A 20,033-nucleotide genomic window follows, 5' to 3' on the forward strand; every position below is an offset into this window, starting at 1 on the left:
GGCAAGAAGGCCTAGTAGTGAAGAGTGTTGAGGGGGAAAAAACCGCTTCCTCTTCATCCTCATCTCCACTCAGTGGTGGTGACATCGGTGGAGAAATATCTGTGCTGAATAGAGGCAAGTGGGGGTAGGGGGGATTCCGAATCCTCCGACTCAAGGTGGTAAGTTTCTGCCTTGTGTTTCCCACTCGGTGCCGTATTCTGTGCCGTACTGTTGTCCGGTACTGATGGGGGCATTGGTGCCAGGAGTTCAGTCAGCACTGGCGCACAGCTGGGCGCTGCACTTTCTGTCGGTGCCATGGCAGTTGTCAGTGCTGTGGCACGTGGCAGTGCCGTAGTTAGGACCAGTACCATCTTTGAACATGGTGCCAATTTTAAGGTTCATGCCGTGGTTACTGGTGCCGACAAGTTTTGGCGGCACTGAGGAGGTCGGTATGTTTTTAGACCTCAACTCCACACCGCTGCAGTGTTTATCTTTTGGTGCTGTTGCAGGTACCAGGCGGTTTAGATATTACCACTGGTTTTGTCAGTGCGTTTTTCTTTTTTGGCAGGCTTTTTGATGAAGTTGAAGCCCTTTTTTCTGGGAATCTCTCCCTCTTGTTAATGGAGAAGATTCATGTCCTGGGTCAGAGGCAGGCCTTAGGGACTTCTCCATGAGGATTATTTTGAGCCTGAGCTCTGTCTCTCCTGGCCCGTGCCTTTAAGTTCTTACAGTGGGGGCATTTTTGAGAAATATGTCCCTCACCAGGACAGTGGATATACATTGGGAGTATCCGTCCAAGACAGGTATGGCATCTCTGCATGACAAACATTTGAAATCTGTTGAACCAGGCATGGTAACTACTATCCTAAGCTAAAACTAACAAGGAAAAAAAACGTTTTTATAGGGGAAGTAGTAATAAATGAAAAACTGACTAAACTACTAGAGAAAAAACGCTACTCTATCTTATCTAAGTATTAATGGGCTATGAAGAGAGCAGTTGCGGGCTCTATCTCAGATCGTGGATGGTTGAAAAGGAACTGAGGGGGCTTGGGTTGTGCACAGGCACTGCTCTAGATGCCAACAGTCTCACGCGACCCAAGCAAGCATTGCTTGTGGAAATCTCTGATCCAGATGCGAGGATGCACCAAACATCTAGAGTGGAGCACCCAGAGAGACATCACTCGATGAAGAAGCGTCGTGTTGTGGTGGTCCCTCATCCTAAGTGCCAGGGTCAAGGGCTGTGGCGAGCCTGGTGTACCAGGCTCACAGCCTTCTCTGGTGCCATATGGTAAGCTTCTGGGAGTGTGGGATAGTCGAGGTCTAAAGTCCGAGGAGAGCAATTGTGACCTCCTGGAGTGAGACCCCTATGCCAGGTGGTACACCCATGGGGTCCAGAATAGCCACTGAGCCATTATCTGCCATTCAGGGGGCCATGGCATTGAAAAGGGATGTGCCACCTCTACCTTCTGTTGGTGCGGTGCCAGCTCCTCCGTGTATATGACTCTGCTTTGGAGTCAGAGAAGAATCGTTTGCTTCTTGGGGTCTAGGGAGGTGCAGTGCCATGGGAAGCACCATCATGGCCAGCTTGCCCATAGAAGAGCCATGGTGCCACTTCCTGTTCCCAGTCACACCAAAGCAGGAGCTGTGGGGCTATTTCCTCAGCAAGCTCCCTTGCTGCATCAAATGTCTCTGGCATATAGGGGATTGCAAGTCCTCCACGTGACTCTCCCTCTGTGGGGAGTCCAAAGCACCCAGACTTAACAAACCCTTCTACAGGGCCAAAGTTGGCAGTACTGCTCTTTGGGGCTCGGGGCTTGCTGTGCTGATGACTTAGGTGTCGATGAGCGCTCCCAGCCCCTCTTCTTCTATCTTTTATGTGGCACCGGGGAGTGGTGCCGCTGCTTCCGGTGTGCTGACTCCTTTAGTGCCAGGGAATCTGCTGGTGCTGGGAGTCTTTAGGTGTGGCGTTCTTCCTCAGCACCACTTTCCTCACTGACACTGGTGCACTCTGCACCAAGGCCGAGGTGCGAGGTCTCTGCTCCATAGGCCAAAAGGTGGATTCCATAAGCAAGTTTCTGGCTTCCTTCCTTCTGGGTCCTCGGATGGAAGCCTCTGCAAATTTTGCAACAATCCCAATGGGTCTCTCCTAAGCATTTAAGGCAGAATGAGAATGAGGGCGCAGCTTTGGTGGGCACTGGAGCTGATCCTACAGGAACCACTAGGGGAAAACTTTCCGGTGAAGTGTGCACATAGCGTGTGCATGCCTCCTTGGAACTGACATGAGCAAGCACTCAAAGAACTGCAACTGTTGTTCCAAGACTCAAAAAGGGCAAGTGCAATGATCTGACTAATTCCATGCTGGTTAATATGACATCAATCCTGGGCAAAACAATGCAAAACTGATAGGGAATTAAATTGAAAGAAAGATGAAAATAATTAATGCCAGTCAACATAGTTGATAGAAAATAGATCACATCAAGCAAATTTCATTTAATTCATGGTGATATTACTAAGTGTGGTTAATAAAGGCATTGCTGTAATCTGTCTTTTCAAGGGTGAGGATACCTGCAGTCTTTGAAGTGGCTTTCTTTTCCCTTATGTGTAAGTGTTCCCATTCCTGCCTAGATTTAATAAAGTCTAAATCCTATAGATAACTCATATCAGGCTGAATAGTGGGAGCAGGACACTTCTCCCATAGTCTGATAGCCCCTCAAGTTCCACCATCCTCAGTCTACATCAAAACTGGGAGCTGTGATTCCCTGACTGCTGTACACACTCACACTAGCTCTCATTGAGGTAGTGCACTATAAATAGCAGTTGAGCCCTTAGCAAAGGTACATATGTACTTGATACAGTTCAGCTGTGCTTACTGTTGCTACTTGTGCTACACTTCTTTTTATACTCTAACTCTGAGAGCTAGCACAAGTATGTGTAGGAGAGCTGGGGAAATCACACCCCTCACTTGCAGCATAGGCATAGCATGGTGGAGTAGAACTCATTTCCAGTAGATGTGGAGGAAGCAGCACTGGAGCCATCTTTCATGGGGGATGTACATTCTGCCCTTCATCCATAGTGGTGCTTCTGATTGATAAGTGGCATTTCCTGCTTTCTTTAGTCAAATTAAATTTGTAAAAATAATGCAAACACTACATGTCACATGATCTTTAACACATTAAACAATGCAAAATAGTTTCTGGTGTGAAATGGTATGAAATGTTTATCAGCATGACAGATCATTCAAAGCTGATGCCATATATAGTTTCATGTCTTGCTGGAACAAATTGCTACTATGACCAGAGATGAACTATTTGACTTTATATATTTTGTAGTTTCAGGTCACAAAATTCCATCAATATCCATTATTTATTTTTCCCATAAATATGAACAAATAGCAATTAAACTTTCATATTTTATTTAACTTGAAATAAGTGTGACTAGATTTGGTGTTTTTATAAATTGTCTACAGTAAAAGAATAAGGAAAGTGCAACTAGCTCCCTGCCAGGGAAACTTTCCCATTTGGGACTACATTTACCTACCCCAACTCTTCAATATACCACATACTGTGAATAATCAGCTCTTCCAATGAATTCATCTGATGTACCCCTACAACATTTTACATACATTTCCATGAGCCATCAGCAGGTAAATCTATATTATGTTCTCCTAAAATCCTAACTATAATTTATTCCAAACTTTGTTTATGACAGGTTTCAAGTTTGCAGAATTTGCTGCAACTTCCATTAAAATTTTATCACTCTAACTCCCATTCTTTTCCTCATCATAAGAATGGATGATCTAATTTAATTCAATTATTTCCCTATCTTGGTCAAACACCATAAATGCAGTTCAGTCATACAATGTAAGTTTTATATCTGAATGTAGTTTTTGTTTAACTTGCCTTGGGTTTTCGTATCTACAAACTTGACAACCCTGTTATCAACATTATGACCCAGAACATTATTATGTATAGGGATCCTAAAACAGAACTTTCCTTGCTTATAGCACCGCCCCCCTCCCCCATCGTAAACAAAGAGTCATACATCACCGTTGATTCAGCACCAAAGTTTTAATTTTAAAAAGCTGGCTTTTTTTTTTTTTTTTTTTTTTTAAAGAGTATTTTTTGTTGGAGAATGTGGATAGTGACAGACATGCTTCAGCTCTGTTTCCTTCTCACTGGGGGAACAGCATGTTTGTTGCTTAATACTCTGCATAGTATCTCAGGATGAAGATGAAATGAACTTCTTTACTGCCTTTTTCCAACCTGAAAAACAATATATTTTATGTCTGTATAAACCACTCCAGGTAAATGGCCACTATCTAGCACCTCTCCACCATTTTACAAACCACTTATAATTTCCTCACCCACCATCACTGCAGTGCTATTTTGATACGTAGCAGCTATTCAAAAGCAAAATAGGATAAGACTTTAGCATGATCATTTCTGCTCTGTAAACTGAGCTGCAGAGGATGCCAATCACATTATTTTTAAGATACTATTTCCTCTACAAATTCTACCTTTAATTCACTTACAGTAGGGGAAGGAAGTGTCAAAACATTTTGTTCCACCTTGACAAATTCATTAGAACTGGCTTAGATCTGAGCATTGTTCCAGAGCAGTTTTCAGGTCAAGGGCCTTAAAAAGGATAATGAGGAAAAAACCCAAACAATGTAGTGAAGAGCTGGGTAGAGGTTAAGTTCACAGGTTACAACAACACAGGAGGTTACTGTGCACAAAAATTTTGCAAAGGGAGCTAGAGGGGTTGCTGGTCTCCATCTAATTTCATGGGCACAGATATCTACATCACATAATGCACCCACAACTGCCAGGCTCATCAGCCGTCTCAGAGGGACCAGTACTGAAGAGACATAGAAGCTAATTACCTTCTCACCGCCCCACATGGTCCTTCTATTTCAGGTTTGAAGTACAATAGCATGGGATGCCCATACTACCCCTAGGGAGAGAACTTCAGTTTTCAGGGGCTGTAAATCCATCAGCTTTCATAAACACCTAATTCACTGGTTAAAAACAAACAAAAAAAAGCAACAGGAAATAAGATTCAACCTGAGGAGTTGCAAATTAAAAAATAATCAAAAGAGCAATACTCAAAGAGAGGAAAATACCTGGAAAATAGTAATAGTGAAATAGCATTAGATATAGAGGACAGCAAACTACAGAGAAGCTTGTACCATCATTTTGTGGCAGTTAAAAAAAAAAAAAAAAAAAAAAAAAAAGCCAATGTAATGCAGATGTGTGTGTGTGGGAGCAGGGAGGAACTAGTTCTTCTCCAAATGGAGCTGGCAAGAGCCTACCTAGAAATCTGTACTAAATTCTAGGCATCTCAGTACTAGAAAGATTGACAAACTGGAAGGACTTTCTATGAAGAAGTGACTGGCTTTGTGGATGTGGGGAAAGCGGTGGACGTGATATACCTTGACTTTAGCAAAGCTTTTGATATGGTCTCTCACAATATTCTTATCAGCAAATTAAAGAAGTATGGATTGGATGAATGGACTATAAAATGGATAAAGAACTGGCTAGAGCATAGGGCTCAATGAGTAGTGATCAATGGCTCCATGTCTAGCTGGCAGCCGGTCACAAGCAGAGTGCCCCAGGGGTCGGTCCTGGGGCCAGTTTTGTTCAACATCTTCATTAATGATCTGGAGGATGGGGTAGATTGCACCCTCAGCAAGTTTGCAGATGACACTAAGTTGGGGGGAGTGGTAGATACCCTGGAAGGTAGAGATAGGATACAGAAGGACCTAAACAAACTGGAGGATTGGGTCAAAAGAAATCTGATGAGGTTCAACAAGGACAACTGCAGAGTCCTGCACTTAGGATGGAAGAATCCCATGCACAGTTACAGACTGAGACCGACGAGCTAGGCAGCAGTTCTGCAGAAAAGGACCCAGGGGTAACAGTGGATAAGCTGTATATGAGTCAGCAGTGTGCCCTGGTTGCCAAGAAGGCTAATAGCATATTGGGCTGCATTAGTAGGAGCATTGCCAGCAGATGGAGGGAAGTGATTATTCCCCTCTATTTGGCATTGGTGAGGCTGCATTTGGAGTAGTGTGTCCAGTTTTGGGCCCCCCAATACAAAAAGGATGTGGACAAGTTGGAGAGAGTCCAGTGGAGGGCAACAAAAATGATTAGGGGGCTGGAGCACAAGACTTATATGGAGAGGCTGAGGGAACTAGGCTTATTTAGTCTGCAGAAGAGAAGAATGAGGGGGGATTTGATAGCAGCCTTTAACCACCTGAAAGGAGGTTCCAGGCAGGATGGAGCTAAGCTGTTCTCAGTGGTGGCAGATGACAGAACAAGGAACAATGGTCTCAAGTTGCAGTGGGGGAGGTCTAGGTTGGACATTAGGAAAAAGTTTTTTACTAGGAGGGTGGTGAAGCACTGGAATGAGTTACGTAGGGAGGTGGTGGAATCTCCATCTTTGAAGGTTTTTAAGCGGCTTGACAAAGCCCTGGCTGGGATTATTTAGCTGAGGTTAGTCCTGGTTAGTCCTGCTTTGAGCAGGGGGTTGGACTAGATGACCTCCTGAGGTCCCTTCCAACTCTATGATTCTATGACTGATTCATGAGGAAAAATTTTAAAAAATAAAATGTATTAGTTCTCAAAATATAACCAAGAGGATAATGAGCCCTGCACAGTAAGGTAACTTCTAAAATATATGAGCTGTGAGAGGCGGAGGTAATATTTATACTGAGGCCAGAAGTTGTCTCTCTGACATGCTGCCCACCAAAAGACTAGAAAGACCAGCCTGAGAAAAGGTGATGCTCTTAGAGTGAGCGTCTTTGCTTCTTAACTTGTAACTACAAAATATATATGTATCTGGCTCCAAACTTCTGCAGAGTTTAAGACAGGCTTTTATGCTCTCCATCCATTTCTTGTTTTAATCTGATTCTCTATTCTTAATAAAATTTAAGATCATGACAGATTGATTTGATGTAAACTGTGATAAATTCTGGAAGGGAAAACAACCTTCTCTGACCTCTTATCAGGGTAATTGAGGAGAAAACTCTATTCTGCTGAAGCAATGCCTACAGAAATGCCACTCAAATACGAGCTACAGACTATGTAGGGCATAAGGGAAAGCAGCAATTCCACAGGAGTGATAGGAATAGGAGACTGAAATTTATAGGGGGATCTAACTGTTTAAGCAGGAGAAGGATCCTGCATATCAAAGTACTAATTTTCAGTCCCAAGACAGAATAATTCTAGGATAGAAATGGCAAGCGTCAAAGGATAGCAATTATCACCTACAAATAAGATTCAAAGGTATTGGTTGAAGTGTATGAACAAATTCCTTCATCGAATTGTAAATGCGAAAACAAAAACAAAAAACCCCAGTTGTCTCAGAACCTTCAGTGATTATTAAATAAAAAAGTCAAATGTGCACATACCTGAAAGTAAAAAAAGGCTTCAGCATCTTGACCCTCTGTACTCAAGACAGAGCAGAACAACTTTGTTTTTAAACCAATCTTCATCTGCATTTTAGCATTTTAATTTTAACCTAGAAAAAATAATATGTAGTTATAGTCAATTAAATCAATATCTGGAGCATTTTAAGCAAAATAAAAAAGTTATCTAGCTGGTAGTGGGCCCTTTACTGTTCAAAGTACAATAACTGTTCCCTCCCTTCCTAACATGAACTTTTAAAAGGTAGAATTATGTGGGACATAACTTGTGACCAAAATTGAACAAATTAATTTTAATTACTAACCAGTCTTTCATTACCATTTCCTCCACTATATAGCAATTTTCCCTTCTCTTAATTACTAAGATCTTTGAAATCTGTTCTTGTACCGATCAGCTAATAACCATTTGGGGTTTGTCCTTATGAGTTCCTATGTCACCATATTGCTTATGAACATTTCAGCTCAAAGTGCAGTTCTGCTCTGAAAAATGTGTACGACATTAGTTCCATTTGCTAGTTCAAACTCACTGGAGGATTTGAGAATCAAGCTAGGTTCTTGCCTTTTCATGTTATCACTAGTAAAAGGTTCTGCCAAATAAAGCTCTCTGTTACATCTGTGCAACCCCAGTGCCTTCAGTGGAATTGCGCAAGTGTACTGGAAAGTTGGACATAATTCTGCTGCTGGTATGCAATCAGGAATAGAATCCAGCTCCCTCCCCTCCAGCTCTGCAGAGCCAATATAGCTAACAGATATACAATTCAGTAAACACTATCTAAAGTCAGCAGATATCTCTGAATTACACACAGGGGGCATATCTGTGGCATAAGGAACCACTATATTTTTAGCAACATTTCAGAGCAGAATCATATTTACATATGATACATTTAATCCATGCAACAGATTTTTAATATTAAACTGTAACAATTAATACTCAAGTATAAGACATTTGTTTTGTGGTTTAAATTCTTTATAAAAATATATATTCACCTTAAACACAGTATTTTCTCACTTCAAATATAAATGCAATCAACTTTAAAGGGCAATTCGTAATACAAGTTGTAACTTTATTTCTGTTAAAAGTACTAATTAATATTTTACAATAAATTTTAATGTAAAGCACAAAAAAGTTAAGAGTGTTTAGTTATTTTACAAACTACCGGGGGTATGCATCCCAAACGGTGGGTCCCCCTTACAAGACTTAACATTGAGAATAAAAAAAAATTCAGACCACTTAAATTCAATGCCACCAATCACTCAATCAATCCGGCCCCAAAACTGAATTACAAAAAAAAAAAAAAAAAGGCAGTCCCATTTAACCCTCAATCTTTTCTCCAAAAAAACTTGAGGGTTTAAAAAAACAAAGAACATTGCAGAGTATTCAGGTCTTTAACAAACCCTGGCACTAGCAAACCAGTGAAGCTGGGAGAGAAACATGTTCCAGAGTCAAGAAACCCTAACAAAACTCTCTTTTCTACATAAAGGAAACTGATTTGGGGGTCTGTGTTCAACTACAGCAGTATGACACAAGAAGATGGGTATGCTCTCAAATAACTTGACTCAAATTATCTTTTTAAAAGATGATTTACCAACATCTTGAGTTCCAGTTTGAAGCCCACAGACAACAGATATCTTGCTGAGCATTTTATGTACTCCCAAAATAAATACCCACATAAGCAGGCTGCAGCATTCTGGACTAGTTTCAATTGCTTGAATAGTCTCAAGGTGTAGGCCCAAAACATTTCAATAGTACTCCTTTGAAGTTGCAAGAACACAGATAAATGAAGCAAGGTCCACACCCAATTAAAAGGTCACATCACCATACCAAGTGCAGCTGAAACATTGCTGCTACATAATCATCCATGAGCTGCTTTGGGTCTAATAAGATTCCCAAGTTGAAAAATTATCCATAAATAATAGCTGCATCCAATCAGAAGTGCTAATATAATTTTAGCCAATTCTTCCAATTGCTTCCGCTACCCGACTGAAATTATTTCTGCCTGATCTAGACTGATCCTCAGCCAGCTAGTCTTCATTAACATCCCAATCTCCATAGACATCTGGGTAATCCATTCACTGCACCAGTAAAACTAGCCATAATGTAAGTATTCAGCTGGATATCCTCTGCCTTCTGCAGAGGCTCTAGCCCATATTTTCTTACTACCACTTCTAAAGGCCTCATACTACTAAGGACTACCTCACTAGCAATACTATCTCATGATCAAGCACACCAAAAGCAGACTATATATCTAAAAAAAAATCAGGATGGGCATGCCTTCAATACCTAGCCAAAAGAAGATCAACTAACACCACTTGTGTAGTTTCTATCCCACATCCAGGTCTAAACCCAGACTGACCAGGATCCAGGAAATCTGAAGACTGCAAATATTGCCATTCCATTTCACTGCCACCTTTTGTAAACTTTTCCAAAAATGGGAGATTCGACAGCACTCTGGTGAGATCATGAGGTTCAAAATTTTATTTCCTTTCTATGTTGCAGTCCCAACCCTACCCTCAGATAAGGAGAAACTGAATCTCAATTAACAAAGCACCCATTCTCACTGCTGACTTTTACTAGACAGAAGAGACAAGGATGCAAATAAGCAGGTGCCCCAACATTTCCAAGTGGCTAGTGAGTAACACTGGTCAAAATTCAATCAAAGAAGACTTGGCTTTTGAACACTTAAGACACTGCTCTGCACCCACAGATATGGAAAGCTCCATGTGAAATCCCACTTTTATCTGCAATGTAACCAAAAAAAATCCTCACCTGAGAAAAACTCAACTGTTCCCAGGTGAAGACAGCTCATTCATTTACCAAACTATCCACTGCCACCCTAGGATATGGCAGAGAGAGACTTTGCAGGCCTACAATAAAAGCAAAGAAACTCTTCCTGCACAGCCATGGATTAAGTGTTTTAAAATTATTTGTATCATATCTGGTTGGTCTCCTCTCAGGACTTCCTTCTCTGACACAGTCTGTGTTCCTTCATTTCATCCATCACAAAATATTTGAAAACCAGAATGACATGTAAGGACAAAACTGCAAGAGAAGGCATTTAGGAGCCTTCTATCAATAGTCATGGAAAAAAAGACGTTCAAATTTGCCCATTGTCTGCACAACACATACCCAGAGTCCATGAAACCTATATAGCTCTTCTTCGAGTGATTGCTCATGTCCATTCCACTATAGGGGAGTGCATGCCACCGTGCATGGTTCCCAGAACTTTTTTCCCCTTAGCAGACCCAGTAGGGCCAGCTCTGGTGCCCCCTGGAGTCCCGCGTGCATGCCGCGGTATATGAGGCGCTGCCGGCCCTACACCCCCCTCAGTTCCTTCTTTCCGCCCGTGACAGTTGCTGGAACTAGCCTTGCTCTCTGCAAGTACTATTCCCCTTTGAACTCTCTGTTATTGGAAGCAGTCTAGTTAGTTTTAAGTAATTGTTAAGTAGCGTTAAGTGTAGTTACATAAGAAGTCCCTGAGGGACTTAGAGCAGCTGGGCCATACCCCGGTCACCTGGATTTAAGCCATATGCCTCGTGCAGGAAGGCTTTCCCGCTCAGTGACCACCACGATTGGTGCCTTAAGTGCTTGGGGGAAGAGCACAGGAAAGACAAGTGTAAGATATGCAGGGCTTTTAAACCGCGGACTCAGATGGACCGAGAGATCCGGTTAAAAGTCCTGCTCATGGAGGCAGCGCTCCGCCCAGTGTCACAGCCATCCTGCTCCACCTTAGCACCAAGCATCACCTCGGTACAGAGTGCACTGCCGGCACCAGGCTCGACTCACGCACCAAGCAACATACCCGGTGCCGAAGAAGAAGAGACAGTGCGCAGAGCACAGACATTCCCCTGGCACTGTCGGTACAAGCAGAGTCAAGTGTGGAGATGCACAGGCCACGGCCCACTGAGTCTTCTCCAGTGCCTGCATCTCCTTCCCCGACTCCTGGAAGTGGGAGAGTGCCCCTGCCAACACCATCGACGGCTTTTCAGGTGGCAAGAGCCTTGCCGGCCTTGCCCATGCTATCTCCGCGCCCCCCCACACCGAGGGAGAAAGGGCCAGTGTCCTGGGAAAAGCCCACGTTGGATCCCCCCCGAAGGGCGGTGGAGATACCCGGTACGGGGAGGAAGATCTCCCGCCAGATGGCCACTGGGGGTAGAGAGAGGATGCTCCCCCACAGCCACTCCAAGTCAGCACTGTTGAGCCGGCCTGCTTCAACTCGGGATGCGGAACCTCCCTCTCGGCACCGACGTCGGTCCCCGGCACCGGAGACAGCACAGGCCAAGAGGCAGCACAGGTAGAGGTCCGCCAGGCAGCACTCAAACACTTCCTGCTCCAGATCCCCAGCACCGAGGAGTTCGCCAGCACCGAGGCGACGCAGAATGCAGTCACCGTCAGAGGACTCTGCACCGAGGAGTTCACCTGCACCGAAGCGGCGCAGAACCCGGTTACCATAGGAAGACGCCACACCGCGCAGTCCCCAACGCGGAACCTAGACACTGGTATCAGGCTTGCAGCGACGGAGGCGGTCCTCGTTGTCCTCCACATCAGAGGCATCGAGAGGATGGTCCCCAGCACAGCACAGCACCCTGGACTGACAACAGCCACAGCATTGCCGGTCTAGTGGCTTGGGGTTCCGGGGGGGGGGGGGGGGGGGGGGGGGGTGGACACGACACGACACGACGACACACACGACAGTCGTCAGGACAACCGGCACCCCCACAAGGCATCACAGCAGGTGGCACACTCAGCCCCAGGTTGGCCTCAGGGACAATGGCCACAACAATGGCCTTATTGGGCCCCATGAGGCATCCAGATGGGACCAGGGCCCCAATCCACCCTGTCAGAGGGGGTGCAGTCCGTGCCCCTGGCACAGGAGAAGGCCCATAGACACCGCTCCTCGGAAGAGGAGTCGGGCACCATGGAGGGACCCTATATGGGTGAATCCCTTCAGCAAGCAGGGGAGCACCCTCAGGACGCACCTCAGCAGTCTTCTTCCTCCTCCCCGCATGAGGCAGTCTCCTAGGACCACAGGGCACCACTAGAGGATTTCAGGGTGCACCAAGAGCTGCTCAAGAGGGTAGCCTCTAACTTGGGGCCGGAGGTCAAGGAGTTAGTGGAGGCCGCTGATACCCTCTTCAAAGTGCTGGCAACGGCTGCCCCAGTGACAGTGGTCCTACCAGTCCATGATAGGGTCCTCAAAATTGTTAAGGCCCTGTGGCAAACCCCTTCCTTGGTCGCCCCTACGTCAAAGGCCCCTACATCAAATTCTCCCCACTGAGAAAAAGTATTATGTCCTGGCCAAAGGGTTCGAGTATCTGTTAACTCACCTGGCCCAGGGAACCCTAGTGGTAGATGTGCTAACCAGCGGGACAGGAAAGGTCAGCCTGGTTCCATTCCCAAGAACAAAAAGCTGGATTTATTTGGGAGAAAAATTTATTCCACGGCAGCCCTGCAGTTCAGGATTGCTAACCATCAGGCCCTCCTGGGGAGATAAACTTTAATTTGTGGGACTCCCTCAGGCGGTTTGCTGAGGCCCTGCCCCAGGACCAGGCCGCAGACTTCACCACCCTCCTGGATGAAGGAATCACACTGGCTAGGGCAGTGCTCCAAACATCCAGTGATGCTGCTGACTCAGCGGATAGGGCCATAGCCTCTGCCATTTCCATGAGGAGGTGCTCGTGGCTGCAACCCTCAAGCGTGTCCCAGGACATGCAGCAATCAATCCACCTCAGCCCCCCAGCAGGCCAGGGGTCGGGCAATCATAGGGGACAGTTTTGATGTGGCACCCCTACTGCTCTCCTGGACCTGCCCCGCTGCCCTGAACAGGTTAAGGCCCTTCTATCCTGAATGGGCAAAGATTACATTGGACCGTTGGGTCCTCGGGATAGTCTGTGGGGGCTACGCCATACAGTTTACCGCTACCACCCCCAACAACTCCCATCCTCCGTCCCTCTTCAGGGACCCCTCTCACGAGCAACTCCTCTTCCAGGAGGCGGACACCCTCCTCAACATAGGAGCGATGGTTATGGTTCCTCAAGGTAGAAGGGGGAAGGAGTTCTATCCAAGGTACTTCCTCACCCCCAAGGCGAAGGGGGGTCTGAGACCCATATTAGACCTGCATTGCCTAAACAAATATGTCAAACGACTCAGGTTTTGCATGGTTTCCCTAGCCTCCATAATCCCTTCCCTGGATCCAGGAGACTGGTATGCCACCCTCTACCTGAAGGACGCATACTTTCATGGGTCCATCCTCCCCAGCCACAGGCGCTTCCCTCCGCTTCACGGTGGCTGGCTCCCACTACCAATTTACAGCCCTGCCCTTTGGCCTATCTTCGGCGCCAAGCGTGTTCAACAAATGCATGGTGGTAGTGGCAGCCCATCTGAGGCAAAAGGGTGTGCAAATCTTCCCTTACATGGATGACTGGCTGATATGGGGCAGGTCCAGGTCTCAAGTGCAGGAGAGCATGACCCTCACTTGCTCAACCTGCAGCAGGCTGGGACTGCTCGTATACGAGCAGAAGTCCACACTAACCCCAGTGCAAAGCATAGAATTTATTGGGGCCAACCTGGACGCTTCCCAGGCCAGAGCCTTCCTGCCTCAGCCACGTTTCGAGGCGATGGTCTCTATCATCTCCCAGCTGCACCGATGCCCCACGACAACAGCCAGGTACTGCCTACAGCTGTTAGGCCACATGGCAGCCTGCACGTACGTAGTGAGACTATCTCACCTGAGGCTCAGGCCGCTTCATGCGTGGTTGGCCTCAGTATGTGCCGAGCAGACACCCGCTGAATTGAGTGATCACAGCTCCCCTGCCCGTCCTAGCTTCCCTAGACTGGTGGAGGTCTCCCAGGGTAGTGCTGAAGTGCATTCTGTACAGGGAACTGGTCCCGTCGGTAACCCTCATCTCCGATGCCTCGAATGTGGGATGGGGAGCCCACATCAGCGCCAACCTGAGCACTCAGGGGCTCTGATCGGGGGAGGACAGGCGCCTACACAGCAAGGTGAAGGAGCTGAGGGACATTCGCCTAGATTGCAGGGTGTTCCTCCGATTCCTGACAGGCAGAGTGGTGCTGGTGCTGATGGACAACACCGCAGCTATGTTTTATATAAACAGGCAGGGAGGGGCATGCTCCTCGGCTCTCTGCAAGGAAGCTACCCATCCGTGGGACTTTGTCGTGAGGCACAACTTCCACTTGACTGACTCTCACCTCCTGGGAGTGAGGAACGATGAGGCAGATCGCCTCAGCAGGTCGTTTCTACCCCACCACAACTGGTCGTTGCACCCGGAGGGAGTGACAACTATCTTCCAAAAGTGGGGTGAACCCCAACTAGACCTATTCACATCGGCCTGGAACGCGAAGTGCCCGAGGTTCTTCTCGCTCTGGGTCGCGAGGCTGGGTCAATTTCCAATGCGTTCCTCATCGTCTGGATGGGGACCCTCATGTACGCGTTTCCGTCCATTCTGCTCCTGCCCAGGGTCCTACTGAAAATAAAGAGGGACAGAGCGGAGGTCATATTCATCGCTCCGGCCTGGCTGAAACAGCACTTGTTCAGCATGCTGCTGGACCTTTCAATCGCCCCGGCCATGGAGCTTCCAAGGCGGTACGCCCTTCTTTCTATCCCAGGACCATGGTCACTGTTGCACCCAGACCTGGACTCCCTGCACCTCACGCCCTGGAGGCTCTGTGGGTGACGGAGAGAGAGAGAGAGAGCCTGCTCAGTGCAGGTCCAAAAAGCCCTGCTGGGCAGCAGGAAACCTTCTACATAGGTTGTGTATCAGGCTAAGTGGAAATGGTTTACCTCCTGGATGGAGTCCCAGGGCATTCCGCCCAGCCTCTCGCCTCTGAGACGATCCTGGAGTATCTGCTCCAGCTAAAGCTCCAAGGTCTGGCGCTGACTTGTTGAAGGTTCACTTGGCGGCCATTTCGGCCTTCCATCAGCCGCTAGAGGGGAGATCGCTGTTCTCCCATCTCACGTCAGTTGGGTTCCTTAAGGGGGTGGAGAGGCTGTATTCGCAGGTCCGCAACCCAGTGCCTCCCTGGGATCTCAACCTGGTCATCTCGAGACTCACCGGGCCCCCCTTTGAATCAATGGCTTCATGCCCTCTGCTCATGCTTTCATGAAAGGTAGCCTTCCTGGTGGCCATTACCTCAGCTAGGAGGGTCTCCGAAATTAGGGTTTTGACCTGGGAGCCCCCTTATACAGTATTCTATAAGGATAAGGTGCAGTTGAGGCCGCACCCAGCCTTCCTGCCCAAGGTGGTATCCCAATTTCATTGAAACCAATATAATTTTCTCCCTGTGTTTTTTCCCAAACTGCACGGTTCGGAGAAGGAGAGGAGAGGAGATGGTACTCTCTGGATATGAGACGAGTCCTGGCCTTCTACACTGAGTGTACAAAGTCATTCCAGAAATCGATGCAGCTCTTCGTCGCAGTGGCTGACCGGATGGATGAAAGGCTCACCTGTCTCCACCCAGCGCATCTCCTCGTGGATTACATTGTGCATCAACTTCTGCTACGAGACGGCAAGGGTGCTGCTTCCGGGAACTATCACAGCGCACTCAACCACAGCTTTCCTGGAGAAAGTGCCCAAGCAGGACATCTTCAAAGCTGCCACCTGGTTGTCAGTGCATACCTTCATGTCCCACTACGCCATCGTCGAGCAGGCGAGAGAGGACGAGGGATTTGGCAGAGCCGTGCTGAGGACAGATCACCGGTAACTCCTACCCACCTCCAAGGTATTGCTTGTTAGTCACCTATAGTGGAATGGACATGAGCAATCACTCAAAGAAGAAGAAAAGTAAATTGAAGTTCCTTGAGATGTGTTGCTCATGTCCATTGCACAATCCACCCCGTCCCCGCTGCCAGACTTGGCAGAAAGAAGGGACTGAGGAGGTGGAGGGCGGGCATGCCTCATGTACCACGGCATGTGCGCAGGACTCCAGGGGGCACCAGAGCCAGCCCTACGGGGTCTGCTAAGGGGAAAAAAGTTCCAAGAACCGTGCACAGTGGCATGCACTCACCTATAGTGGAATGGACATGAGCAACACATCTCGAAGAATATCAGTTACTGGTAAGTAACCTTGTTTTTCCATTGACCTTCTTTAGTGCACCATCAAATCACGTCCCTTTTCTTCAATGGAACAGGAGAACCCCAACCTCAAACCACAGAAAGTAATGGATGTCCCATAAGGACATAATTACCCATCTGCAACCTCCAATTCTAAACACTAAATCCAGAATGTGACTACTTATATAGCTATATATATAGAACTAAAAACTATGTGGGATAGTCCCCGTAACTGTCTCAATAGCCATAAACTCCTGTATCAATCTAGTTGAATTGTCATCTTGACAGATACTGAAGTCTCCGAACATCACCACTGTTCACCATCACTTCCAACATCATTGTGGTAAGGAGTAATGGAATGCAGTAGGGAAATCTGTACACCAACCTTAAGTGAAGACAAGAATCCTTATAAGCCATAATCTGATGTTCCCGTATCTAAACATAGCAAGCTACTGAAACTGAGGTTACGCATGTTAGCCTGTATGATTTTATCTTTTTGCTATTTCCTGCCTGATCTTCCCACAACCCATCACCACAAAGAATGAGGAACCCAAAACCTGCAATGGGTTCCCCTCAACTTCCTATCACATTTTCAGTGCATTACAGCACACTCACTTAGCCATCTAGAGGTAATGACTAAAGGAATAAAGATGCTGGAACTCGGCTCCCACATAACTTCCTCGTCAGACTTCAATGGCCCATCTCAATACTTGCCCAATACACACCTCCCACTCGATCCAACAACCTCCCCATCTCATTTAATCTTTAAAACCTCTCACTCCATCTGGAAACAACCAATCAAATCCCTTTCGCATTCCACCTAACCAAACCTTAGTCCTTTTCCATAAACCTTCTTAATCTTAAGGATATCACACCCAAGATATATATATCCTATTTCCTCATCCATATCATCAATCCCATATGCCAACAAATTAGTAGTAGACTCTTATTCTGGATTCTTATAATCCGCCATCTTTATGTCACTTTCAAATGCACAGTTGAAATAATTTACTCTTCCATTATAGATGTTTGCATTCAAGTATTATTTTAAAAATCCTCCAAAATATATTAAATGCAGCACGGTAAGAATAAAGAGCTGTTAGAAGTCATCGTCACACTGCATCATCTTGCCCGCCAGGTGAGCTAGAATAATCACCAATCGTTACTCTAAATCACTGATGGCCAACTGGCAGCCCCTGGGGATCTGGCAGCTGCAGCTTGCCACAACACACACAAATCTTAAAGACTGAATTTGGAGCCCAGCCACCTCTGGGCCTGGTCCCTTCATATTAGCTCGTTTTACTTATTTTTAATTACCTTTAACAAAAATATCTGGCTGCTATGACTAAATGACTCTGAGATAAACACCTGATGCATAAAAGGGTCTGCGTGTGATTTAAAAAAGAAATGCTCAGCACAGGTTCAACTAGGTCCCAAGGTCAAGTTACGGAGGCCATTGGGGCAGATGAAGGTTGGCTGAAGTTTGAAGGGTTCAAACACAGGTGGTAGGAAAGTCGGAAGAAGGGTGAAAGGTCTAAGACACTATGACAAAAAACTACCTCTCTAACCTTCCAGAACTTTACCAACATGAACCACCCTCCAAAATGCACTATAACAAACCTCAAATTTTACCACCCTCCCAGATTCCAAAACTATCCTGTACACTCATTACAAGCAACCTAGTCCTCTTCACAACTTCCATATTGTCATGTACCACATTAACAGATAAGAGCTCTTGATCTGCTCTCCCCCATCATTGCCAATATCCACCTGAAGCCACAGATAGTTGTTCATCTACTGTATAATAGCCAGTACTGGTCACTCCTGCTTTAGAACAAACTGTTCTCTTTGGCCAAAAGTGAGGCTAGCTAAAACTGAATTATCCACAAGGACAAAATAAATAGGAAGGTATCATCTTTTCAATCACAGCAAACCAGTATCAATGGCTTTCAGCAATCTGAATGCTAATAAATAAATTTGTAACAAGTGATATTTTACACAGCACACTTTGTCATAATTAAATTGATTACACAAAATATATTTAAATAAAAAGCATAAATAATACTGAAATGGAATTGCCTCAGCTAGTGAGAGCACAGGGTTGCTGCAGTGCTCGTGATCTTGACACTGATTCACATATTCTATGATCATGAATATATTCCTTTTTGCTCTGACTGGCTACTCTCATCAGAACCAAATTTCCAAAATAAACTATGTCCATTTCAATTCAGGTCCCTCCCTGTCACTCTAACCCAAGTTGTGAGGTAGAATTTAATTAATAAGAATTATTCTTTGTGAACACTGGATGATGGAGTGTTCTGATAGGAACAGCTGAGCTCAGAGATTTATAATAGCTAGGAGTACACCGATGAGGAAAGATCATTTTTCAGTATAACTACTCCAAGTCACATCATGTTAATATAGCTGAAAAGGTTTGTTTTTTAAGCCCAGAATGTGGTTATTTACTCAATAAGTAGTAATACATAAATATTATTTAAACACTTTATGCAGTTGACAGCATGAAAAATATGTTCAATATGAAGAGAGCAGAATGAACCTAAGATTTAAACACCCTTGACTCTTTGTAAGCATACCTAGTGGCGCAAGATACTACTTCCTTCTAAGGCTCAGGGAGGTATGGTGTCATTCTCTTCACATAATCTAATGAAAACACTAGCTCTCAAGTGCACATGCCACCAATATTCACAAATTATGTGCATTTTTAGTTTAATTAAGAACTTCTTTAAAATAAATTATTTCCTTAAAAATTAACACACAATTTTGGTATGAATCTTTAAGTCAACATTCCAAATACATTGCAGAAGTCTACCTATGATTTTATACCACACCCATCGCTCACAGCCAAGCACCTTCTGAGTCTTATATTTCTGTTTTAACATTTGTACTGTGCCCTCATTCTCCCAGAACATTAATTCCTTACACAGCTTCATTAACTTGGTGAGGTTGCTTCTTACTTTATTCTTAACATAAATGAGAATATTAGTGGCAATCTTAACATCTGGTCTCCCCTTCCACCCAGAGTCCCCGACCCACCTCTTTACTTTGTGTCTGCATAAAATTTACCTAAAGATACAGGACTGCAGAGTAAATGGACTTCCACTGAAGTGGGCCATATGGCACTTTGACTCAGCCAAGAGGAATAGGAATCACTTTATGATCAGCATACCCACTTATCCACCACACCGAAAGGAAGAACTTCATTTTTGAGATGCATTCAGGACAATATGTACTCCTTTGTGATTATATACTTGGAGAGACAGATGTTATCCAAAAGAAACCCCCAGCCAGCTACTCGACACAGCTGTGTTCGTATTTGAAATTGTCCATCCTACTTCCTAGCAAAAGGTGACAGAGAACAATACTGGTTGCTAAAGTAGCAATAAAAAAAATACAATATACATTTTAAAAATTGTCAACCAATGAATCTGTTTCCCTTAGCTTTCTGTCAATTTTACTTACGTATTTCTTATTCTTTCAGTGCTAAGTTCTGCTGAATTTAAACACGAGTAGACCCTAATGAAACCAACAAGTGCAATAC

At 45.3% G+C, this 20,033-nt stretch overlaps 1 protein-coding gene across 3 annotated transcripts in view; it reads right to left on the reverse strand.

Annotated features, from left to right (window-relative positions):
- Positions 1 to 4,038: 4,038 nt before the first annotated feature.
- Positions 4,039 to 20,033, reverse strand: part of PSPC1 (paraspeckle component 1) — an 85,129-nt gene continuing 69,134 nt past the window's right edge. The window contains exons 8-11 of one of the 3 annotated variants that reach the window (XR_010922573.1): positions 19,559 to 19,830; positions 7,391 to 7,500; positions 4,862 to 4,996; positions 4,039 to 4,241 (exon numbers count right to left, since the gene is read on the reverse strand). The gene's annotated coding sequence lies outside the window, so the exon portion shown is untranslated. Of the gene's footprint in view, positions 4,242 to 4,861; positions 4,997 to 7,390; positions 7,501 to 19,558; positions 19,831 to 20,033 lie in introns of those variants that run through there. The other 2 variants (XR_010922572.1, XR_010922574.1) reach the window with 2 other exon arrangements.

The sequence above is a fragment of the Emydura macquarii genome, unplaced genomic scaffold (genome assembly GCF_026122565.2).
Source record: "Emydura macquarii macquarii isolate MOO-44397 ecotype Brisbane River unplaced genomic scaffold, CSIRO-AGI_Emac_v2 contig_2473, whole genome shotgun sequence".
Taxonomy (NCBI): Eukaryota; Metazoa; Chordata; order Testudines; family Chelidae; genus Emydura; species Emydura macquarii.